Genomic DNA, 26,418 nt, shown 5'->3' with positions numbered 1-26,418 from the left:
ATACAACAATAGTTTAGTTATATATTATAGACTTATAGAAAGAGACCATCTAAAAATGTTAAAATAAATTACTGGCATGCGAAACCTTAAATTAGAGTAAATAAATGAAGACTCGGCACACCACTTCTGAAAGGTTGCCGACCCCTGCTCTAGGACCTAGCAATTACGCTACCAGATGTTCCTCTGAGTGGTATGATATTTAATAAAGCTGTCCTGGTTTAGGTATAACAACCTGCAGCAAGAATCTTTGCATCACTATTTATCAGTGAAATGAGCCAGTAACTTATACTGTTGATGGGTAGCCAAGATACACAGCCTCATCAAGGAATTCATTAAAGGCTTCCATATGGGCTGTGTGTTGTGTGGGGAAGGGCATCTGCTTTGTATAATTCTGAATAAAAAATATGGAATTATTGTCCTCTGTTGTTGTATGTATTTTTGAGCATTATTATATAGTAAGTGTATGTTATCTGTGGATTTTTAGTTTCAGCTTCTATAGGAGGAAGTTACTTACCCTTACTCCTGGACTCCAGTCATCTTGTTTAAGGTAAAATACAGTTTGATCTCTCCTTTCTACCAGGATTTTGTCAGGAGTGGGTTCTATGCCATAGCCTTAGTCTAAATTTGTTTCTTAGGGAGAGTTTGTTAGCTATTTTCTATAGTACTGTGGTTGATGAGGTTGCAGGACCATTAGTTTTGTGAAAGGTCTTCAGCTCATTGGTGAAATCCACAAAAGTGCTATTGATCAGGAGTGAGATGTTAAGTTCCCCTGCCTCTGTATGAGCCCGAGCAGGGAGAGGTTCAGCTCGTACATTCACGTGGTTTTGCAGGTGAGTGCCCTAACCATCAGACTATCAAGTAGTTTTCTTTCATACTCTGACCCTCTGCATATTTAAAGTGACAATATCCATGTAGCCTAACACCACTCATCTGAGAAGTGGGCAACAGATGAGAGAATTGGGTCTCCTACATTTCTGGAGACTATCCTAACTCCTGGGTTAAAGGTTATGGGGGAGGCCTCTTTCTTCCCCCTCCCTGGCATTTTGGATAAAGTTAAGGTTGTTTTGCCACTTTTCTTGCAGGAAAGGGTTCAGGGCTGTGAATCCCAAGCACTTAAGTCCTAATGAGGGACAGAGCTTAGGACATACCCCTCTTAACACTGCCTGCTGTTGCCAGAGCAGGAAGTCATCTACAATAGCCTTTTGTGGATCTCATTCTCAGGCACCTATGTCTCCCCATGTATTGCATAGGGAACCTGTGCACCCATCTCTGGGTTTGTGAATACAAATTAGGTGTTGCAATACTTAGCCCTTTAGAGTACAGATATGCAATGGCACAGTGTGATTGCAGCTTGAACTGACACAGCCAAGCTAGCTTGGGTCCCAGCAGTGAAGTTGCCTTAGTGTAGGCTTGCCCTGCAAGCCCTTACACAGGGTTCCAGGTTGGCTTGTACAGCCCACATAGCCACAGCTTCACTGAGCTGGGATCTAAGGTAGCTAGACTAAGAGCTTGCCCTCAGCTATGTCAACTCAACCTGTATAGACATATTCTAAATAGAGGCCAGAGCTCTCCTCCACCTGCTGTGAATAGGATGGGGAGGCCACAACTGGTTAGCGCTGTTAAGGATAACCGCTTACAGCATCAACAAGGGTACTAAGTGTGAGAGAGGAACAAAGAGGGCAACTAGAGTTAAGTTTTGGGCAGGTGTGGGTATCCACCTATTAACAACCCACAAACTGGGCTATATGTTAGACTGCAGATTAAAAAGCTGCTTGGCTTCTCAAGCAGACAACTTTTCTATCTCTCAAGTACACAAGTAGCACATACATCTCAGAAGGAGCAACAGCCTACTTTCATAGTGGTTATTAACTCTTATATCTTCTCCATCTTGCTAGTGAAATATTTCAGACTGGTCAGTCTACATCAGGGATCAGCAACCTTTGGCACACAGCTCAGCAGGGTAAGCCCCCTGGCCGGCTGGGCTGGTTTGTTTACCTGCTGCATCCGCAAGTTCGGCCGATCGGGGCTCCCAATGGCCGCGATTCGCCATCCCATTGGCCTGGAGTGGTGAACTGCGGCCACTGGGAGCCAACACAGCAGGTAAACAAACTGGCCCAGGCCACCAGGGGGCTTACCCTGACGAGCCACGGGCCGAAGGTTGCCAATCCCTGGTCTACATAAAAATCTAACAGCAAAACTACTGCTTTGATTTAGATGAAAGCATAGGCTAAACTGTTGAATTTAGTCTGCTCTAAAAGGGGAAATAACCAGAGACCTTTATCAATACACTACTAAAAAATCCCCTTGCTCAACATCCTATTTATGTTTATAGTTATCTCTATTACATTAAGGAAGTTTAAAGGTGGTCTTGTCTACAGCGAAGCCATAGTCTCTGGTAGTTTTAGATACTCATGGATTAGCTAATGCACCACTGTACTTCTAGGCCTTATTTTGCATGCAAGCCATGTGATATTACAGATCTTCCTCCCTTCAATCACAAAATACCCCAGTGACACTAAACAATTCATAAGTTCCTAATGTGTGGTGTTCAGAGGCCTTCACCTGTCAGAAAGGAACAAGTGCAAAATCTGAACTACATGTGACAGTCACATTAGTATTCAAACCCTAGAAAACAATACTGCCCTCGAGTTTGTTCTGACAAGTATTTTCTCCCACCTCTCTCCTCCCCCCCATGTAGATTACTTCTGACTATGAAAGCCAGCACCATGCCATCTTCAGTATGTGTGCATCAGTTTCATTTATTTCAGCTCTGGGAACAGTCTTTACTAGTGACTTTTGCTCATTCTGTTGCTACTGCAAAAAAAACAAAACAAACCACTCCATGTTTACATGTCTCAGAAGAAAGGATCTAATATGTAACATTTAGGTAAAGAGCTGAGACTGTGCCTTTTTAATAGTGGTAAGCACAGTATTATTGGTGCTCCCAGAACTAGTTCCTCTTTACCAGGCTTAAGATACACAGTTATACTACAACCAAATCTCTTAAATTCCTAATCTATTTAAAACACTAGTATTGAGACAGTTAATGAGGTATTTCAGGTTTATTTAGTTTCTTTGAAGCCATATACTTTTATTAAGCATTGAAAAATATTTCACACATACAAAATCAACTCCATACACTAAAACCATAATATGGAATTTCAAAAAAAGAGGTGCTGTGCTTAAGTTTATTCTACCAGAAGATACAATCCATGCCTGATGAAATCACCTTCTTGAATTATAAAGTTGCTAAAAAGTGATACACCATCACAATTTGTTTAATGGGAAATAAATTTGTCTTTAGAAAACAGGTTTTTTTTTTCAAACATCTGCATCATGAAAGATAACCATACACAAGGCATAAATGTTACACAGAATTATTCAAACATTTTATAAAGAGATTTGAAAAAGTACCTAAAATAGTAACTTTTGTTCAGTATAAAATTTCAATAATAAAATATTGCTCATAATAAATAAGGAATTTCATGAATACTGCTCTCCTTGTAAAGCTCTCTTGGTCATTCTTTGTTATTGAACAAATATTTCTCTATCAGTAAGACATGACACCTGCTTCAGGGGACATTGCCAATTGTGCATGAAAAACGATGTCCAGAGTGAACAAAAACAGTAGATTTTAACATCGAAACACTTGCATGTGTTAGAATCCAAAAGCTGTTGCATACAAATTGTTTTATTTAAGTTTGAAGAAAAATTTTGTTCATCATTTCCCCAAAAGCTCTTGGAAGTCTGTGCAGCTTTATTTAATGGAACTGTTAAGGAAAGTTAATACTAGTAAGATCCTCATCCCATTTATATGGGGACATTTGATTTCATTCCTGCTCTTCCCACCTGTAGACATGGTAATTTGGAACAGTTTTTAAGCAGCTGCTCAATAGCACTGTGGCGGACATTCAGTTCTGAGGCCAAAGAATCCTTTTCTTGCACTTCCCGAGTCAGCTCTTCAAAAACATCTGTAAGAAGGTTAATAGTTTAATTTAAGGGACAGTCAGATTTAAAAGCCATTACCTGAAAATGTTATGTTAAACTTGGTTTTGGAATATGCAGTGTGATATTTTACAGGTGCACAATGGAGAGCATGTGAACTGGGAAAACATTCAAATATTTTTAGCTACAATACTCCTTGGTACACAACACCCCAGTAGATGTTAACATCTAAACACTTGCATTTGTTAAATAACCCCATTTAATGTATTTGTAGTTTTACTTAAAGTTAAGCTAGATGAGCTTGTTAGTTTAAAATATAGTTTAAACTCTTTGCACAAATACCTGACGAGCAACTGAAGTAGCACATCTTCTATGAACTGTAACCTTTTATCAAGGGGTAAGTACATTATAAAATGTACAAGTGTCTTTCCTTTCTCTGCTCTGGAATTCAAGCTTATGTAGATTTCAAAACTTTATCAGTTAAGCAAATGTAGAGTTTCATTTCAAATGACATTTTGTGCACTATAAAAAAAATCAATAAGTATTTAAAAATGATCTCTCACCCTGGATTTGCTTGAGGAGTTTTTCATTCAGTTGCTCTACCTCTTCAGGAGTCATCATATTCACTGCAACATGAACAAAATCCATCACCACCACCAAAACCAGGGATAACAAAAAAGCATCTATGAACTTTCCCAATCCTCAAGATTTTTTTATTTGAACCCTTTAATGATAATAGCTGTATTAATGTTGATTAGCAGCAATTTGTCATGTTTGAGATTTTTCTAGCATGAGAATTGCACTATTAAGACAAACATCTATTTCATACAAAACCACTTAGTTCAATGTTAAAAGTTGAAGAGTCAAACATTCAATGTTATGAAGTGCCAGAATTAAAGCTGCAAGAGTGGATATGCAGTTTTTAAACTACATGATCACATTAAACGCCCCCCCCCCCACATACACACACTTAGAAAAACATAATTTTCATATTTTTAGGGGCCTCCACAATTAGATGGTGAGCATGAATAGGAAGTGCTATGAAGTTTGTGACCCTGCAGAAACTGCCTCTGGCCATGATTTCTTCAAGGTAGAAAGCCATGCTGGCCTATGATGTACACAAGTAGCCCAATGGCAACATTTTTCAAACCTTCAGGAACTCAGAACAAAGTCATGTATTTCTCTCTCACAAGCACCTAAGACAAACCCTGTACCACCTTAGAGCCCTCTGAAGTGCCAGAAGGCTGTCAGTTTCCTATTATCTACCCAGCTTGCTTTTCAACTGCCAGTTCCATGATTATTTTTTCCGTGTCTCTTCTTCCCTATGCAGCTTGACTGTCCTCAGGGAGAGAGCATTACAAATAAAGGGAAGGGTTTTCAAAAGTGCTCAGGGGTGCCAAACTCTGCTTCAACTGAAGTCAATGGAAGGAGAGCGAGGCCAAAGCTTAGTATCTGTCTGAAAAGAAAAAGAAAGAAAAAATCTCACAAGAAAGTGTTATGTTGTCACAAGTGCAGGGCAGGCTGGGTAGGGTCTGCTGCTGCTGCTCAGATTTCAGAGGCAGCAGAGGGAAAGTGACAAACCTTGTCATTAGCACAGATGCCCATAGGGTGCTGCATAGCAGCAGCACCAGAGTTGCTTACTGCAGACTTATCACCACACTGCACCCATTTAAAAAATAAAAAAAAAATTCTGGCACTTGTTTGAAATAAAGTCAAAGTTAAAATCAACCTCAGCTGAATTTAATTTGCCTGAGAAGATGACTGTTATGCATCATAAGAAGATTTTTTCTTGCCCCATTTTTAGTTACTGTCGTCTTCACAGTGCCCTGCCCACAAGGCCAAGTGAGGAGGCACGGGATATAGAGGGGACAGAGCAGGGCACACAGGGTTGCTGGTGTGTGTGTGGCACACAGACTGGGGTTTAGAAGGGCTAATGGCGGGAGGGGGCCACGGAGGTAATGAGCCAGAAGCTGAACAGGGGTGGGGGGTGCAGAGACAAATAGGGACAGGGTCAGATGTGCCTGACTAAATGGAAGAGGCTAGGGGGTCAAATAGGTCTGCATGGGGGAGGCTCCCTAAATCCTCCCTCCCCTGCAAAAAAACCTGTTCTATAATTCTCCCATCCACACCCAACCCCCACTCCTCCAGGTTCACTCTTTGGCTCCTTCCCAGCAATTACTTCCCTCTCTTTCAGCTCCTCTGTTACCCCTGACTCCCCCAAGTCTTTGCACTGTGGGAAGTATTTTTTCTGTATTGTAGTTTAAATGAATTAACAACTTTGAGTAATATGCCTAGTAAGAAATCTATTTGTCAAAAAATTTCTTGAATCTTTTTGGTCTTCTGTATTGTTATTGACATACTTGCTGACAGGTATTTTGAAATAAACTACCAAAATAACTGAAACTGATTGTTATTATATTGTGTTATTTTGACAAATAAAATATTCAGAATTTTAAAACATTGTGTGTAGAATTTTTAGGCACAGAATTTCCCCAGGAATAATTTTAAGAAACCTACTAGCCAGAAGCAGACAAGAGAGTCCCTAAATAGACTCCAGGTACAGCAGTGTTGTAGAAATCTAACTCTTTCCCAGTAGCTGGTAACAGGCTTCTCACATGGACCTTGCTAGTGGTATTTCAACAACCTCTCTCACCTCCCCATTTTTGTCTCTACCCTCTATGCTAGCAGCTGGAGTCCAATGGCTGGTAAGTTTTGTTAACATTTGAGCCCCGTCTGTAACAGCCCAGTAATGCCCATAACAAACATATCATACTGCAGAAAAAACTAGGAGAAAAGTTAGTTGAGAGTGACAGTATTCTAATGTAATCCATATCTGAAATAATAGTCAAAACAAACATACTGGCCAAGCAACCAGCATTTATAAATCCACAAAAAAAGAAATCTGTAGTAGGAGTGCTGACAGACTGAGCTATATTGCTACTATAAGGGCAGGTGACGCTCTGAGAACAGCATACTTCAATTTTGACAGACAGCATTTTTTTTTCTTAACAAAATGTTTAGATTTAATTACGTTAATATCTACTAAAGTGACACAATCAACATGCAACCTCAAATCAACTGGTGACTTACAAACCAACAGTACATTTTGAGTATGGAAATTTTGTTGCAAATGGAACATTAGATCTTTTACTATTAATTTTTCTTACAGTTTAAAGCCCTTTTAAGCCTCCTGCTACACAGAGCCATCAGGAAGTAAGCTATTTGTAACACAAGAACTGCTTCATACCTTTGGTTTTGTTTCAGCAGTAAGAGGTCAGACATGTAAGTCTCAGGATGACTAACTTCAGCCAGACTAACCCACACACAGGCCAGGTCAAACTTTACATAATTCCTTATTTGCTGTAAATTGTCAATTTGGTATTAAGTGAATCAGGATTCCAAAAAACAGTTAGGTCAAATCGATTATTGCCTGCTTTGAGATTTGTTGCTTCATTAGATATCAGCAATATGACACACTGCAACAGTTAGGATTATATACTGGAATCCATGTCTGAAATTCAGAACTTCATGAGCATGGTGCTTAATTTATTCATATTTAATACTGTGAAGAATACTTTCAGTTTTAAGGGGAAGGTTTTGTTTGGATTTCTTGGAGAGCAGTAGCCCAAAGAAACAGATACCATCTCTCCTTACAGCCAGACCTTGATATGAAGACACTTAATTAGGGCTTGGCTACACCTGAAAGTTGTAGCGCTGGGAGTTACAGTGCTGGTCATGCAGCTGTGTAGGAGCAGCGCTGGTGTGTGGCCACACTCACAGCTACCAGCGCTGGTGTGTGGCCACATTTGCAGCATTTACAGCGCTGTTGGGAGTGCTGCATTATGGGCAGCTATCCCAGCATTCAAGTGGCAACAACGTGCTTTTCAAAAGAGGGGGGGTGGAGGGTGGTGTACTGTGACAGGGAGCGGGGAAGATAGAGAGAGTGGATTTTTGGAGCCAACACTGTGTGTTAGCTTCCTGGATTGAAAAATCACAAAATGTTCGCGAACCCTTAGTCTTAATTGCAAACAGCCTGCATCCAACGCTGTTTCTCTGTCAAGCAAACATTCACTCCCTGCCTCTCATTTGATCGTTCACAGCCAGGTACAGATAGCTCCTGTTTGCTGTGATCAGTGTTTGTTTTTTTAGATAAGCAGTTCAACGGAGCTCCGATCGGAGTTCACAACAAAACAAAGAGAGGCTGCATAAAAAAACAAAGAGAGTAATTTAGTTAAAAGCATTCTGGGATATCTCCTTATTCCCTGGAGGCCAATAAAAGCGCTGGTGTGTGTCCACACTTGATGAGCAGCGCTGGATCACCAGCGCTGCAATCGCTACACCCTAACCTGACCAGGTGTACAGCCAGCGCTGCAGCCAGGGAGTTGCAGCGCTGGATGTGCCTTGCAGGTGTGGACGGTTACTAATTGCAGCGCTGGAAAGCCTCTACCAGCGCTGCAACTTGCAAGTGTAGCCAAGCCCTTATCTGTGTCCCCTCCTTCCATTTTGAATTCTACCTCTGTCCTCTCCCTTTTGTTTCTTCAGTTCTCTTCCACACACTTAGCTAATCTCTTCTTTCACCACACCTTCCCAAGAGCCAAAAACCTTCCCCACTATTTCATTAGTCCTCACAAGGGCAGTCAGTATATCAGATCCTAGCGAGCATCCCCTTCCAGCTAACGGGCAATCCAAACTTCTGACACTTTGGAATCTGGCGGTGTTTCCAGCTCCCAAAGCTGGAACAGAATCCAGCCACTGCCCCAATCTCAGGGTCTGGAGGCACCCTCTCAGGACATAGACGAACTTGGTACCTACTTTGAGTGTTGGAACCTGCTATCCAGCTGCCTAGTCCCTCTGGGCATAGTACTGACGCTTCAGATTCTGTTGTTTAGATATGCCCCATCCCACAACCCACGCAAAAGGTGTGAAGTTTCTGGTTTACAGTTCAACTCTCTCAGGGGCAATGTGGTGATTATGAAAGCTTAACACATACTAGTAGACAGGCTTGCACTGATTCTAGCATCACTGCTCTTTCCTGAAGAGAGAAAGCAAGGAATACAGATCACTCAGAAAACACCAGAATGTCCCAAGTGCAATGTCCCTCTCTGGCTCACTCTTCCATTGGGGGAAGGGACAGGAAGGGTAATCAACTGTGTTGCATCAGGCAAGCAGGATCCATCCTCTTGTTCACCCTGTAACAGCTTCCCCTCATGTTAACCCATGATGAAGATAGGTGTACACACACACACTTTTACCATGACATTAATCTCATGCTGCAATTTCATAAAATCTGCAATTCAGAAGTGGTACAGGCAGAACCTCCAAATTATCTCACGGACCAAATACTGCGCCTTGTTCTCAATGGTAGCAGTACTCTGACTGGGAAAATCATGCCTTGTACTGCTTCCCAGTGAATCCGCCCCCAAATATGTTCTACTTAGGCTGAAGCAGCAGCATCAACAGATATCAGAGGGCTCTATATCCAGCCTTCCATGCATTAGGGGCCTCAACTATCCCTTCCTTTCTTTTGTTTTCCTATGCTTATACTGCCTTCAGGGTCAGCATAGTCACCTATGGCAGCATAGACAGGAACAATTCTCCATACATCTTAATTTTAGAATTCAAGTGACATGGGAAAAAAAAATCAATCCTGATTAGATCACAGAGTCAGTGAAAAATAAGACTCATTTTTAGGAAGCAAAATTCCATTTTTCAAAGGGCATTTTCTTCAGTTCATTCCCAAGCATACTTTCAGACACTTCAGATTGTTTAAATGGATGTGGAAAGGACAATTAGCAGTAACAAGTGTTAGATGGCAGCAATGACCTACATTCACCATAAGTAAGGCTATGATTTAGTCGTGGATATTTTTAATAAAAGTCATGGACAGGTCACAAGCAACAAACAAAAATTCATAGCTGGTGACCTATCCATGACTTATTTAGTCATAAGAACGTCCATACTGGGTCAGACCAAAGGTCCATCAAGCCCAGTATCCTGTCCTTTGACAGTGGCCAATGGCAGGTGCCCCAAAGGGAATGAACAGACGGTTATCATAAAAAAAAACAGGAGTACTTGTGGCACCTTAAAGACTAACAAATTTATTGTAGCATGAGCTTTCGTGAGCTAAAGCTCACTTCTTCGGATGCATAGAATGGAACACACAGACAGGAGATATTTATACATACAGAGAACATGAAAAGGTGGAAGTATGCATACCAACAGGCAGAGTCTAATCAATTGAGATGAGCTATCGTTAGCAGGAGGAAAAAAAACTTTTTGAAGTGATAATTAAGATGGCCCATAGAAGGTGTGAGGAGAACTTAACATAGGGAAATAGATTCAATTGGTGTAATGACCCAACCATTCCCAGTCTTTATTTAGACCACAGTTAATGGTATCTAGTTTGCATATTAATTCAAGTTCAGCAGTCTCTCTTTGGAGTCTGTTTTTGAAGTTTTTTTGTTGCAAAATTGCCACCTTCAAGTCTGTCACTGAGTGGTTATAAAGGTTGAAGTGTTCTCCCACTGGTTTTTGAATGTTATGATTCCTGATGTCAGATTTGTGTCCATTTATTCTTTTGCGTAGAGACTGTCCAGTTTGGCCAATGTACATGGCAGAGGGGCATTGCTGGCACATGATGGCATATATCACATTGGTAGATGTGCAGGTGTACGAGCCCCTGATGGTGTGTCTGATGGGATTAGGTCCTGTGATGGTGTCACTTGAATGGATATGTGGACAGAGCTGGCATCGGGCTTTACCATTCCTGCCCATCCTGGCTAATAGCCATTGATGGACCTATCCTCCATGAATCTATTTAGCTCCCTTTTGAACCCCATTATAGTACTGGCCTTCACAACACCCTATGGCAAGGAGTGGGGTCACCCACACTGGCCACTGCAGAAGTCACAGAATCCATTACTTCCATGATCTACGTGACAAACACAGCACCCGAGCTATAAGCATTAACTTAAAGCTGCACAAAGCTTTCACCTGACCATTCTGGACTCATCATTTCTCTCCCTGTCCTATAAGCAGCCATTCAAAAAGCCCTATTCTGCTAGAAAGTGAGAATGCTCAGGTTTCTTCCACATCAATGCAATGGAAGATTTCTATATAATTACACAAACCTGAAGTGATACTGAGCAATATGCCAACATTAACAACCTTATTTAGGCACCTGAATTATATCATCTGCTGATATTGCATAGTATATGAGCACCATCAAGAGAGAAAACCTGAGGCATTCATATTATATTGTGTGGTCACACTGTGTATGTATCACTCGACCAGAATACTACAGCCATAGAGTTCTTGCTGTTCACCTCTGATTTGACTAGATCAATCAGAAGCACAAATTAGCATTTCTCTACACTACAAGAATGACAAGAATTATACTGCAGTTGATTAAAAGGCTTTAGTCAGAGACCCCTTTTAAATAAAGGGCCTTCCTTCCCCAATAAAATACTCTTTTCCACTACTGGCCATAGTGTAGTGTTATACTACATAGCAGTGTTTCTCAAACTGGGGTCACCGCATGTGTAGGGAAAGCCCCTGGTGGGCTGGGCCGGTTTGTTTACATGCCCTGTCGGCAGGTCCGGCCGATCGCGGCCAGTGGGAGCTGCAGTTCACTGCTCCAGGCCAATGGGGGCTGCTGGAAGCGGCATGGGCTGAGGGACTTACTGGCGCAGCTTCCAGCAGCCCCCATTGGCCTGCAGCGGACGACCCCAGTTTGAGAAAAACGGCTATATAGAAGGTAAATTCACACAAGCAGATTACTTCCCATGCATATGAGAGTATAGATCTTATGCTGGGAGTTAACTTCACTCTCCTAGTCAATATGCCTTTGAATAAGACCGGTTCCAAAATCCAAGGGTGTTTGAAAGCTTTAGTGCATAAGGGCTTCTGTATATACCTATAGTCGTTACCAGTACATAATTAAGTACTTTGGGATACTTAGAGTGTAATCTCAACTATTTTACTTTGCACATTATTTTGATTTCTATGTAAAGTTTTCACTCGTTTCCACAAATTCATTCTACCATTCAAGGCAGTTTGGTCTCTGAATTACATATTTTAGGAACAATAATGAGAAAAAGTCACTGTCAGTAATCTGCTAATAACCTCCACTGGCAGGATTGTGCGTCATTGTCATGTCTGAAACATGAAGGATAAGCAAAACTCTCCTCACATGAGTTTAGGAGACACATGATATGTGATGGTTGGGTTAAGACTAGCATGGAAATATAAAGTGAACACATCACAAAGATTCACTTGGTTGTGTAGACTCCTGAAAGCTAGTTTTTATAGACATAAAATAACTGTTTTAGTAGGTTAGACACTTATAGCTGGTATGTGGGAGAACGTAACTGTTAAGAGACTACAGATAGTTTTACAGAATATACAGACCATAGTGTTAGGTAAAAAGCAAGTCCTACTCACCTCTCCAGCACCCGAGTTAGTGCGGAGTTGGTATAAGGCTCAGAGATCTGTCAGAGACCAGACAACAATTCGTTGATCAACGGGCTCACACCATCCTTAGCTTAAGAGCCAAGCTTTGGAGTAAGTGTGGCAAGTTTATTAGGGGTAAGCATCAATGTTTATACACAGAAGTAAACAAAGTGATTAACAGATCATAATGGTCATACATAATCAATCAAGATTCTACAGGACAAAACAGGTTAAAATGTAAATTGGAGAAGACAAAAGACGGGATGGCTACTTATGGCTACTTATTGGGAGGGGAGGGGTCATGAGTAGTTCGCAGGTCAGAGTTTTTTGATTAAAAGTTTCAGACAGAGACATGAAGTCTGAGTTAAGTTTCAGTTCATAAAAAGTTCAGACTCAACATTCCTCCATTTGTAGCTTTGGGATAACTATTTACCAAATGCTACACCCTATTTTAAGGAGCCAAGGGCCGCTTGGCAATTTCAGCCTGGGCCAACTCGAAGAGAGTAAGGCCTTTGGCTGAAGTAGAAAAAGAATAAACTGACCCACATGAGTTTATGAGGGAGGGAACACAGTGAATACAGCAACACAGTATTATAAGGATTACTATGGCCCCAACAACACCCACCAAGAGTTTTTTAACCCACCCAAATCCAGGCAACCAATTCCATAAGGCTCCCCACCAATCATAAGGTGGCTGGCCAGAGGAGTAGTTCTTAGCCATTTCCCTTAGATGTTTGGTACGTTGAAAAGTGTCAGGGTAGGTGTCGTTTACAAAAACACAGCATTCTTCATTTATGAGGGCGCAAGTCCCTCCTTGGGCTGCTAACATTATGTCTAAAGCCATTCGGTTTTGCAAAGCTAACTGGCGCAGCTGGGACATTTCCCCGGCCTGATTCTCAAATAGGGTCGCAGTCTCATTGGTTAAAGATTCTAGTAGTCCCTGTAGACGGATGACACCACCCCTTAAGCTAATAAGACCAGCCCACCGCTGCCACGACAAACCATCACGGATATTAATATCTCTGAAGGTTTCACGGATGTTACGAACGTGGGGAAAATGGGGGGGGGTGAGGGAGATGCGAGAAGGTGGTGTGAGCCACGCTAAATAACATGACCCTGCCCAATCAGGGGAGAGAAAGTAATAAGCTTTGGGCCCGCACACCCAGTATGTTCCATACATTGCGTTTCGGGTATTCCATTTCTCAAAGTAGGAGGTAACCCACCACCCGTTGGACCACTGTTCCCCTGGTAACGCAGAGGGGTCGTTGTGCGAACCGCAGAGGCACAATTTGGTAGTGGTGTTTTCAAAGTGCAGTGTAGTACTGCTTGAGCAGTTGTAGAAGGCAATCGTATATCCCTTAGCAATTAGTTGGACACCCTCGTGATCTGAGCAGGGTTTCTTAAAAGCTGACTCTGAAGGCTTGTGAGGGATCCACATATGGGATAAGTGGGATGCGCAAGGCTTGAAGCCAAGGTTTTTACTAAAGGCGGTGCCATTAAAATACATGTTGCATTTACTGGTTCCCACAAAAGTTGACCCTTTTTCTTTAACAAAACACAGTGATCCTGTCTGATTTGTTACCCTGAGATATCTGTTAATTGGCACTCCTGTTTTGTCCCATGTAAGATTGTGTTGGACTGGATCTTTTATTCTAGCCGGTGGCATCCAAGTCATATTAGCAGTGGTCAGGGGAATGGGTGTGAAGGGGAGTCCCTGTTCTGCATTTACTGGAAATTGAGTACATACCCAGCAATTACTTCTATTTCCTAAAATACGAGTTTTAACCTCGTGGGAATATCTAATAAAAGCATTATCTTCATAAGCAGAAAATAAACTAAAAAGGCATAATAAAAAACATAAAGTTGTCAGAATAAAAGGTCCTCTCATTTTTTCCGAGTCAATTTAAGTCTGATGTCTGAAAGAGGTAAGCTGGTCCACTGGTCAGAGGCAGTGTCCTCAGTGGTGGCAAGAGCTGCTGGTCCGTCACTGTGGTCCACTACGGCTGGCTTGACGTGGGAGTGGTGGATCCAGGATTTGCGTCCTTCCAGGAATACTGCAGTCTGGGTTGTTAAAAGAACCTGGTGGGGTCCAGTAAACCTCGGCTGGAGGGCGTCGCCACGAACGAACTTTTTGGCCCAGACGAAGTCCCCTGGTTGGAACGGGTGGATCTGTTCTTCCAGCGGCACGGTCTGGGAAAACTGTGAGGCTTTCCAAAGGGTACGGAGGCGAGCCTGTAGGGAGAGAAACTGGCACGCGGTCATATGATCCCCTCCCAATAGTGAAACATCAGCACGTGGTAGCGCCCCGCCTTTGAAAGGGGGGTGTCCATAGAGCAGTTCAAAGGGGGATAATCCCAATACACGGGTTGGGCGAGTGCGAAGGTGAAACAGGACCAAGGGAAGTACCTGAGGCCACTTTAACCCTGTTTCCTGACAGTATTTAGCCAATGTAAGCTTAAGCTCCCTATTCATACGCTCAACTTTCCCGCTAGACTGGGGGTGGTAGGGTGTATGAAAGGAGTGTGAAATGCCCAGTCCTTGTTCTAAATGGCCAAGGACATTACCAGTAAAGTGGGGTCCGCGATCTGAATCAAGTATGAGAGGGATGCCAAAACGGGGTACAATGTCTCTAAGGAGGATCTTCGCCACTGTGTCAGCAGTACAATTAGCAGTAGGAAAAGCTTCGACCCATGAAGTCAGAGGGCAAACCAAAACAAGGAGGTGCTTTTTCCCAAAAGCCTTTGGCATATCTGCAAAGTCAATTTGAAGATGTTGAAATGGAACAGCAGGTGGCGGTCTTCCACCCTTAATTTTGTTAAGAGGCGGAGCAGGTCCATTTCGCTGACATGTGCTGCATGCTTTCACTATTGACAGGCAGTAGGGTTGAATGCCTGGAGCATACCAAAAGCGAGCGATGGTGTCCACAAGGGCGTGCGTGCCGTAGTGACCCCCCTTATCATGGTGCCAGCGAACTGCCACGGGGTATGTGGAGCGAGGGAGGCAGGCTCGGCCATCCGGCATAAGCCAGGTCCCTTTGACCAGAGTGGCTCCGAGGCTCTCCCACGACTGTAGTTCAGCAGCGGGTACCGGTACGGGGTGCGGTGGAGTAAAGGAGGAGGTCACAATAGCCAACGTGGGCATGGCTAAGGGTAAGACGGCAGCCGCCTTGGCAGAGGCGTCAGCCAGGGCATTCCCACGGGTGACGGGGCTATCATCTTTAGTATGGGCCCGGCAATGAACTACAGCCAGGACCGAGGGTTCTTGGAGGGCATCCAAAAGCTTGTGGATGAGGGGGAGGTGCTGAATGGGTTTACCGGCAGCTGTCTGGAAACCTCGAAACTTCCAGAGGTGGATGTGACAATGCACAACTCCAAAAGCATACTTGCTATCAGTAAAAATGGTAACGGTCTTACCAGCGGCCAACTGGCAAGCTCGGGCCAGGGCATAGAGTTCGGCGGCTTGGGCTCCCCAGTTGCCTGGCAGTGAGGCGGCCTCTTGAATGTCCCATTCAGAGGTGACTGCATAACCGGTGAAACGCTTGCCATCAACATAGAAGGAGCTTCCGTCCGAGAAGAGGATGCAATCAGGGTTGTCCAGTGGCACGTCAAACAGGTTGTTCCTTATCTGTAAGATGCTATGAACTACTTCCACACAGTCGTGCTGATCCTGGAGGACTGGCAGGTCAGGAAGCAAGGTAGCTGGATTAAGGGGCCCACACCGTTCAAAAATTAGGTTAGTGTCTTCTAGGAGTTCGGCCTCTAGCTGCTGCTGACGATGGGCCGAAAAGACTTGGGTCGTGCCCTTACGCAGAAGGGCTGACAAGGCATGAGAGGTCCAGACCGTGGTAAAATGACCCAGGGTCAGGCTCTTTGCCTTTGTGATCAGCAGGGCAGCTGCTGCCAGAGTCCGGGTGCAGGATGGGGTTCCCTGAGCGACAGGGTCGATCTGCTGGGAGTAAAAAGCAAGCGGGAAATGGTGGGGCCCGCTCAGCTGGGTAAGGACGCCACTAGCAATTCCGCCCTTCTCGTGGACAAAAAGGTGAAAGGGTTTGCTGTAATTGGGGGGGCGGAGAGACATGGAGGAGGCCACACTGTCCTTGAGTAACTGAAAGGCTTGGATTGTGTCTGGGGACCACTGCAAAGGGTCAGGAGCAAGGTTAGCAGTGAGTCGGTGGAGTGGTTTGCTCAACTCCCCGCAGGACGGCAACCAAGGTCGACAGAAGCCAATTAATCCTAAGAAACCTCGAAGTTGTTTCTTGGTGTTTGGCAGAGGGCAGTTTTGGATAGTCTTTATGCGGGCTGGGTCCATTTGTCTCCCCTCTGGGGTTAACAGGAAGCCCAGATATCGGACCTTCTGTGAGACCCACTGAATCTTGTTAGGGTCTACCTTGTGGCCTCTGGTGTGTAGGTATAATAAAAGTGCCTTACCATCGATGCGGAGGGCGGCTTCTTCGCGGTTACCTAGTAGGATGTCATCTACGTATAGGACTAGCGTGGATCCCTGCGGACTGGTGAAGCCTTCCAAGTCGTGGCGTAGGCATTGGCTGAAAATCGTGGGGCTGTCTCTGTAGCCTTGAGGAAGTCGTTGCCAGACATAACTTTGTCCCTCCCAGGTGAAACCAAAGAGATATTGAGAGTCTGGGTGCACAGGAATGCTGAAAAAGGCTGATTTTAAGTCAATAACAGTGAACCACTCAGCATCCCAGGGGATTTGGCTGATGATAGTAGCTGGATCAGGAACTACTGCATGAAGAGGGACCACATAGTTATTAATAACCCGTAGATCCTGTACAAAGCGCCAACGAATAGGGTCTCCGTCCTTTTTAGGAGGCTTTTTGACAGGCAGTATAGGGGTATTACAGGGAGTGCGCTGAGGGCGGACTAGCTTTTGTGCAATGAATCCCTCGACAATGGGGCGGATGCCTTCCCGGGCTTCCAGCGACAGGGGGTATTGGGGGACTGACGGGGGGCTAAGGAGGGCTTCACTTGAATCCTTACTGGCTCTGCTGAAAGGAGCAGGCCAACATCAGTGTCAGAAATTCCCCAGAGGGTTGAAGGCAAGTCAGTGAGGTCAGGGGAGAGAGAGGGGGGGGTTTCCCAATTACCCTGAGCTGGGGCCGAATCTCCTAACACTGTCATCAATAATCCTACCCCTTCAGGAGTGCAGGTTAAAGTAGCCTCAAGCTTACAGAGTAAATCCCGGCCCATCAAAGGGATCGGACAAGCTGGGGAAAAAAGAAAACGGTGAGAAAAACATTTATCAGCATAAATAACATTTAGAGGCAAAGTGAGTCCCAGAGACTGTGGATTGCCTTCCACCCCAGTTGCAGTTTTAACCTCAGAGGATAGCCAGGGAGAGGGGGCATGATTTAAAAGAGAGAAAGTAGCTCCAGTATCAATGAGGAAACAGACAGGCAGTCCCTGGACTGAAAGGGTTAGATGAGGCTCTTTGCTGGGAGGGGAGAAAGTGAGGAAAGAGCCGGCTAAAGACATTAAGGAAATAAGACCATCACATTGTTTGCCTTCGCCCCCGGGTACCGTCATTGAGAAGGCTGAGTTCGCTGCAGCTGTTGCTGTTGCCCGTAGTTGATCCAGGCCTGAGGAACGGGCTGGGCTGGTAGTGCAGGAGTGTATTCGTCCCTGGTGTAAGTATCTGCGGATGCGACCGGACCCTCTGGGCGTCCCCAGGGGCATTCACGTTTAAAGTGACCGGGTTGTCCGCACTGAAAACAATTTCCTGGTGGCTGGGGTTGCCAGGACCCTCTCCCCCGAGCACCCTGAGATCCCCTGCCACGGCCACGGCTTCTGCCTCGAATACCACCGCGAAAAGCTAAAGCCATCAACTTATATTCTTCCTTTTTCTCTTTCTTTCTGCTGCTTTCCCTTCCTTTTTCCCATGCAAAATCAGCTACATCCAACACTGAAGTGACTGACTCACCTCCCCAACCAGGGCGAAACTGTAAGAAATAATCCCTTACAGGGGTTACTGACTGATTCACAAAAAACGAAATAAGAGTAGGGTGGTCTGCTTCTCTCTCAGGATCCATCTGAGTGAACATTCGGGCCCCCTCCAATAGCCTCGACCAGAACTTTCTGGGTGGCTCATCAGATTCCTGCCGAATCTGCATGAACTTAGCCTGATTAGGCGAGCGGCGAGCCATTTCTTTGAGTCTCTCTAACAATCGCTCTCGATCTATCCGCAGCTGATTCAGCCTTGGCTGATTCCAGTCTAGGGGATTCCAGCCAGCGGCTTGATCCCGCCTATCCATCCAAGTGGTATTAACCACATTGCTATCCCCCCATGTCCTTTCTGCCATCCACAATCTACTACGTTCCTCTCCGGTCAAAACTCTGCTTAACAACTGATCTACATCCGTATAAGTAGGATTATGACTTAAAAACAATCTTTCTAAAAGTTCAATGATCTTTCGGGATTTTCCCCAAAGGACCCTGACAACCGTCCCCATTCTTTCAAGTCCCATTCTAGCCATCCTTTATATTCCACAATATTGGTATGTTGTATCTCACCATTATTGTTCACAAAAGGTTGGTCGTGCACCTGTAAAGGCATTTCTCTACTCACAAAAGTTTTGGCAGGGGCAGCCTCTTGACTATCCTCAGGAGAGGGGTGTGCACCCTGCTGCATCTGCTTGATCTTTTGCCTAGTAACTACTCCTCCCGGGGTGTGCTCCTCCATTTCCTCCTTATCACCCTGCAGAGATTCCAATTTGGAGTCCTGCAGATTCCCCTCTGCGCCCTGGAGAGAGTCCCCTTGCTGAGGAATAGGGGCAGGTGCAGTGGGGACCAACTGACGAGTTAAAACACGCCGTGGTTTACACCCTTCATCGAAATAACATGGAGGGGGTTCACTCTCGGAAGAATACCTGACTGCCATAATCTTTAAAGATTTCCACAGCTCTGCTGCTGTGTCCCAACAAAACCAGTAACATAACTGTCCCGGATGGTCTTTTTCGATCTGGCTCCTTACTCCTCTTAAGGCAGCCTGTTCGAAAGAGCCATACGAAGGCCACCTCATCCTCGGGTCGGCCAATACCGCGGTATACCCAGTCCAATTCCTTACACACAGTGTGTACAACTTCCTCCTAGACATTCCTGTCTGTACTGGGAGTTTCCCTTCATTCCATAACTTATTTACAATCCCCAGCGGACTCTCAAGAGGCACGCTAGTCCCTTGACCCATGGTGTCTGACAGGAGCCCTCCAACTGGCGTTTATCCTGCTGTCCAGTACACAACCCCTCAATATTGAATTGGCTGGGAGAAATCTCCCGTGGCGCCTGCCAATTCGTATATGAGTGGTCTGACCACTGGACAGAGGCACCGCACCAGAAGGAATCCCGGACGAGCCCCCAAATTGTTAGGTAAAAAGCAAGTCCTACTCACCTCTCCAGCACCCGAGTTAGTGCGGAGTTGGTATAAGGCTCAGAGATCTGTCAGAGACCAGACAACAATTCGTTGATCAACGGGCTCACACCATCCTTAGCTTAAGAGCCAAGCTTTGGAGTAAGTGTGGCAAGTTTATTAGGGGTAAGCATCAATGTTTATACACAGAAGTAAACAAAGTGATTAACAGATCATAATGGTCATGCATAATCAATCAAGATTCTACAGGACAAAACAGGTTAAAATGTAAATTGGAGAAGACAAAAGACGGGATGGCTACTTATGGCTACTTATTGGGAGGGGAGGGGTCATGAGTAGTTCGCAGGTCAGAGTTTTTTGATTAAAAGTTTCAGACAGAGACATGAAGTCTGAGTTAAGTTTCAGTTCATAAAAAGTTCAGACTCAACAATAGTGAGAAGTAGAAGTGTACCCACCTAATTCCCCCTCTACTTACATTCGTCCCTGCTGTATCGGGGATTGGGCATTGGCATCTGAATCACTTTTAGCTTTTTCTGTCTTCGGTGCTTGATTGCAACTAGACCATAAAACACTCTTGCAACAGAATGTAGCTCCTCTTTCTTGCAACATATCAAGTCTGAAATCAGTAGATTCTTTTTGTTCCAAAATACTTTGTGAACACTTTGAGATACTCCCAGAACTTCCATCTATCCATTTTGCAGAGTACCTGGGTACTTGGGAGTCAAATTGTGGAAGCAGTTTTCTGTCTGTCTGATGTCTGAAGTTAAAAAGCTGGTGTTGAGAAGTTTTTGTGCTGTCTGAATCAGAATCCAAATCTTTGTTTTGTGCATACTGTATAATCCTGTTAATTTTTTTGCTCAAGATACTTTTTACTTCTGCATAGGTACTTTTGGAGAGTTTTGACCGAGGGCAGTCCTGATTTGCTATTAAATGGAATTTTTCAAAGCAGTCTCTGTGCCCCCTTAATGATCTTGTGTGTAGAAGATTGGATTTTGGTACCCCTGTAAAGACAGATATGACATTGACTATGTAAATTGTGTGTTATTCCATAATACCGTTAATACTTAGAAAGCAAATGCTTACATTTTAGAAGTTAAATTTGTGGTTCTATATATTGTTTCCAGGACTCTCATACAAAATGTGTTGGCAGTTTTCCATGTAAGTGGATCTGAAGACAACTGAGGCTTCAATGAGCACAAAAAGGCCATAAATATATGCTGCATCAACACTTAAATATCAGAGTATTAGACTTACTGTTTTTGTTTTGGAGAGAAGGTGGGTGATGTAATATCAGTTATTGGATGAGCTTCTGTTGGTGAAAGAGACATGCTTTTGAGCTACACAAAACTCTTCTTTAAATAGTTTTTACCACAAGGCTTGAGAAAGCTTATTACCTGTTCATCTTTGGTGAGTGGAAAGGCTGAGTGCTCTACATCAACTTCTGCAGAATCCAAGCTTTTACTCAAAACTAAGTTTCTAGCCCTTACAGTTTCAAAGATAACCTTCCAAACATGAAGTTAGTGTACAACAATGCACTGGCTTTACCCTTAGTCTCTTTATTGCCAGTTAGAGATTCCCAAGCTGCAGCAGAATTAAATTAACAAGACTCAAGTTAGTTTCATTTCTGATTTTGAACTCTGTGGACAGCAGTGAAACTTAAGAGTGTCAGTTTCATACTGTGGCTTAAGAAAGCATGTAGTGCTGAAACAGTTTATGAGGAGAGAGGAACCAAAAGAACAGAAAGTGAGGGAGAAAGATGAGCAGTGGAGACCTTCTCTCCCTTTTCAGCAGCCAGAAGGGTCTGGCGGAGGAGAAACAAAATTTCTCACCTTCCAGGAGCTACATAGGTTAAAAAGACACTACTAGCCAGATACAGGAAAGACTGAGCTTCCAAGTAAGGTCCAAGGACAGATCCTTACCCAGCAGCTACAGGTTGGGCGTCTCACCAAGATACTGCCTCAACTCTTCACTGACATCTTTCCACCCTCCATGTTTCATATCTACCATTGGCTAGTATGTGGCAGAAGACAGGGTTTTTTTTTCTGAGCTCTGGTTTACACTAGAAGACTATAGAGTAACTAAACTAGAGAAAGGCAAACCATTTTTCTTTTCAGGGCTTTCTAATATAACTTAAATATAGCAAATCTGCTTAACTCAAGAGCCTTTGCTGCAAGCCATTAGATCTTTAAGCCATCGGGGAATAAAAAGATCTGTAAGTCAAAGTTACAGTGAATACATTGCTTAAAAGCTGCCACGGTTTTTTGAGATGTATTGAAAAAAATCAAACCTCCCTCCCCCCCTCTTTTCAGCATGAAATGCTGATGTTATTTTATGCTTATAAAAACATCGAGTCTCTCATTTCTTTAAGGAAAGTATTATACAAGTTACTGTATTTTAAGACTCTCTTTGGCCAACAGTGCTACACAGAAAAGAAGCTACTAATGATTTGGATAGGAAGCAGAATGCACAATGAAGTCTGTTCCTTTTGTTGGCTGGACAAAAAACGTCCAATGCAGCAGTAACTAAGGATGCCCTGAAGGTCTTGTGCAAGAAAATGGGGAGGGAAGGCATAAAATGTTTTATCATTAAGTTCAGAATAAATGCAAGTTTCAGTATACAATGTCTCTAAGTGATTAAGTTTTTGCCTAGTACCCATACATGGTGACTGTAATATGGAATGATCAGTTTAAAGAGTTATGCCAATACTTACAATATACTCATTTGTTTCCTCCATGCAAAACAAGAAAGTCATTAGTCGATAGAGGATGAATTTCTTGTCCCCTTACCCACAAAGTTAGTTTCTTAACTATGGTTGTTCGGGGGATGGGGAGGATGGAGGAAAGGAATTTTAAACCCACACCTTGATGTCCCAAATCTATTTAGATAATACTTTAAAAACAAAATAACATCATGTGGTCCACACCAAGGCTGAAAAAAGTCTACCAGACACAGACTAACCATAGGATTTTTGAGCAAGGACATCAGTTCTGCAAAGTAGTTAGTGTGACTCCATCTCACACAAAATATTCCAGATTAGGCAGCAGACTCCATCAATTTGCTCACAGATGGCCACAGACTAGGTTGCATAAATGGATTTGGACACTGTCCAGAAAAAGCTATTCCTTAAAACTGCTCAAATATTTAAGTGACAAACTTATGTCCATGACCTCCAGAAATCCTCACAAGAGGGCTAACATGAGAACAGTCAAACATCTGCTGCAAACAGGGACAGAATCCTTCATTCAGAAAAAGCCAGGGCATATGCTATTTTCTTTCCCAAAAGACAGAGAGAGAGATATGGGGTGGGAGTGGGGGTGTAGAGACCATGCTGTACCTCAGGGGTTATCAAACTGGGGGTCAGGACCCCTCAGGGGATCGCAAAGTTATTACATGGGGAGTCACGAGCTGTCAACCTCCTCCCCAAACCCCACTTTGCCTCCAGCATTTATAATGGTGTTAAATAAAAAAACCAAAAAACAAAAAAACACGTGTTTTTTAATTTATAAGGGGGGGGTGTCGCACTAAGAGAAATGCGTCACAGACCATGAGATCTGGTCTTTTGTGGGCTTTTACCATACACACCTCTACCCTGTTATAACGCCACTCGAAATAACATGAATTTGGATATAATGCAGTAAAGCAGTGCTCCAGGTGGGCGGGGTGGTGCGCTCCGGCGGAACAAATCAAGTTCAATATAACGCGGTTTCACCTATAATGCAGTAAGATTTTTTGGCTCCTGAGGACAGCGTTATATTGAGGTAGAGGTGTACTACACAGGTTTCATGAGGGAAGCCAGCATTTCTCAAACTGAGTGTCCTGACCCAAAGACGGGTTGCTGGGGGATTGCAAGGTTATTTTAGGAGGGTTGCAGTATTGCCACCCTTACTTCTGTGTTGCCTTCAGAGCTGGGCAGCCGGAGAGCGGCAGCTGTTGGCCGGGTGCCCAGCTCTGAAGGCAGCACTCTGCCAGCAGCAGTGCAGAAGTAAGGGTGGCAATACCACACAATGCCATACTTACTTCTGCACTGCTGCTGGCAGCGGCTCTGCCTTCAGAGCTGGGCTCCTGGCCAGCAGCCGCTGCTCTGCGGCCACCCAGTTCTGAAGGCAGCACCGCCGCCAGCAGTACTGCAACCCCGCTACAATAATCTTGAAACCCTTCAACAACTCCTTTTTCCTGTCAGGACCCCTACAATTACACCACCATGAAGTTTCAGATTTAAATAGCCAAAATCATGAAATTTATTATTTTTAAAATCCTATGACTTTTTGATCAAAATGGACTGTGAATTTGGTAGGGCCCTATTCATCAAGTAGTTTAGGCATGGTCACTACGCCTAACTTTCAGGGGTCTGGGATTCACAAAGCCTGAGTTTGTCAACTATGCTACATATACAATGAAGAGGGACAGATAGGTGCATTAGAATGGGATTCATACAAGTCAGCACACTAGGTGGTTCCCCACTTAAATTGCCCAATAGGAGATCCCAAGCTAAGTGTGTGCACTAAGCCCTTGGCCTGTCTCAGAGAGAGGTGCCTATGTCCAGGCTGCAGGGAAGTGCCTCTATCCACTTCAAATTCTCAGCTGCAAACCCTGCTTTAGCATTAAGTTGTTTTTGTAAGAAGTTGGGGTAAAGGAGGAGGACTTCTCTCACACACTAACCTAACCAATGTGGTAAAAGTTATTTGCCTGGAACGTGAGACACCCCTGGTTCAAAACCCGCCTCTGCCTGAGGGAGAAAAGGGATTTGAACAGGGCTCTGCCATCTCTCAGGTCAGTGCCTTTGTTACTGGGCTATGGGATAGTCTGAGATGGGTCTCCTTCAGTCTCCCCTGCTGAAGCGGTTCCACTGTAGATATACCATTAAAAAATTCACTGGAGCAGGGGAACTGGTTCCTGGGTCTCCCGCTTTCCAAGTGAGCGTTCAAGCCACTAGGCTACAGAGTCTCATGCTTGCTTCCCCCCGCCCACCCCGGCCAAAGTATTTACCCTCTGGAACAGCTTCAGTATTAGGCCAGAGAGTGCACACAAGCATGAGAACAACCCTAGTCCCATCATTTTATATAGTCAATTCAGCCAGGCTATTGCAACAACCTTCTAGGCTGATAACTTTATTATTCCAACAAATACAATTTTATGCATTATTGATTTTCTTGCTCTGGACTTAAAATAACTATCACACTGACCAAACGTATCTATTCTGTGTCAGAGTATGATATTAGAAGTTGTGAGCTTCAGACAATTGTTATATAAACAGAAATTAAAGAGAAGAATTCAGAATGTGTCCTGCACTATGCCAGTTGTGCAACCACATAATTTTAAACCATATGATCGTTTATTTCTGTAATAAATTACAGAAATGTTTGTTTTTTGCAAGCACGTTGTCTATGAAAAAGACAAAGACAGCCAAAATTTAAATTTCTTATGTCATTTAAAAACATTTTTTTTAAATTTGGAATTTGAAGTAGTCTTTATACAACAAAGCAGCAAAGGAAAAAAAGATGCACAAATCATTTGAGGTCACCTTTAAGCTACATAAATGCTTTGCATTCCAAGATTTTCACACATCCATACTCCCAATCTTACTATATGATTTTGGTGCAACAGTTTCTAACTATCTTTTAAATCAGTTAAGTGATAAGTTGTGCTTTCCTTCACAGCATCTCTGTCTAAGGTCTAGAACTGATGTTCTTTGGCATTTTCGACTGAAAACTCGGAACTTACAATTGCCGGCTAACAACAGACACTCATCCAGAATCAGGCCTACAGAAAAAAGTAATTTCCTTGCAATAGATATTGTAGTCCAAAACACTGGCCATCTGCTTTATACAGCAACTGGAATGCCACTCTTGGAAACACACACTCCACAGATCCTCAAGATTTATTTTTTCCTTTTACTGGTATTTCATCAAAAACTTTTTGCAAACTGAAGAATGTCATGGACCAAGCAGATTAGTCAGTTTTATCAAGAAAACAGGTATTCGGTCCAGGTAGCAATTAAATTAGTTCTTCCTCCACTCTATGGAAAGGGACAAATAAGCAAGCAAAGCAAGGCTCATCAAGGTTATGGTAAATTACAGCATAAGTTTATCTTGCAATGATGCAATATTCACTAGCCAACTTTTTAACCAGAGCTTCCCTGGCTAACCTTGTCCCAAGGTTTCTTTATTTTACTGTTTAAAATACTGGTCCTTGTGCCTCAAAATTCTTACATGCTAGCCTGCTGCACTTGTGCCCCCAGCATGACTTGGCTAGTCTAGTCTTTAGTGGCCAGGTATCCATCAGTAGTTGCTTTTACGGGTATATGTATACACTTGCCTATTTGCCCTTTCTCCGGTTTTCTGGGAAGGAAGGAATGCTGTAGCAATTAACACAGAGAATACTAGTAGCCAAACCCCATGCTATCACAGGTATAATTCATTAAGTTGTACATTTAAAAACAGCCAAAAATGGCTGACAACTTAAAACCTAGGCAGTAACAGATCACAAGCCCCTGTGATGATTAAACTTGGTGATAATCTAAACAAAAACTATCAGAGGGGTAGCCGTGTTAGTCTGGATCTGTAAAAGCAGCAAAGAGTCCTGTGGCACCTTATAGACTAACAGACGTTTTGGAGCATGAGCTTTCATGGGTGAATACTTGCA

General features: G+C 43.6%; 1 pseudogene; it reads right to left on the bottom strand.

The window, feature by feature from the left end:
* Positions 1-3,627: 3,627 nt before the first annotated feature.
* On the bottom strand, positions 3,628-21,104 carry LOC123361215 (annotated as a pseudogene).
* Between the last annotated feature and the right edge of the window lie 5,314 nt (positions 21,105-26,418).

The sequence above is a fragment of the Mauremys mutica genome, unplaced genomic scaffold, assembly GCF_020497125.1.
Source record: "Mauremys mutica isolate MM-2020 ecotype Southern unplaced genomic scaffold, ASM2049712v1 Super-Scaffold_100412, whole genome shotgun sequence".
NCBI lineage: Eukaryota > Metazoa > Chordata > Testudines > Geoemydidae > Mauremys > Mauremys mutica.
This window is presented reverse-complemented; position numbering and strand designations above follow the sequence as displayed.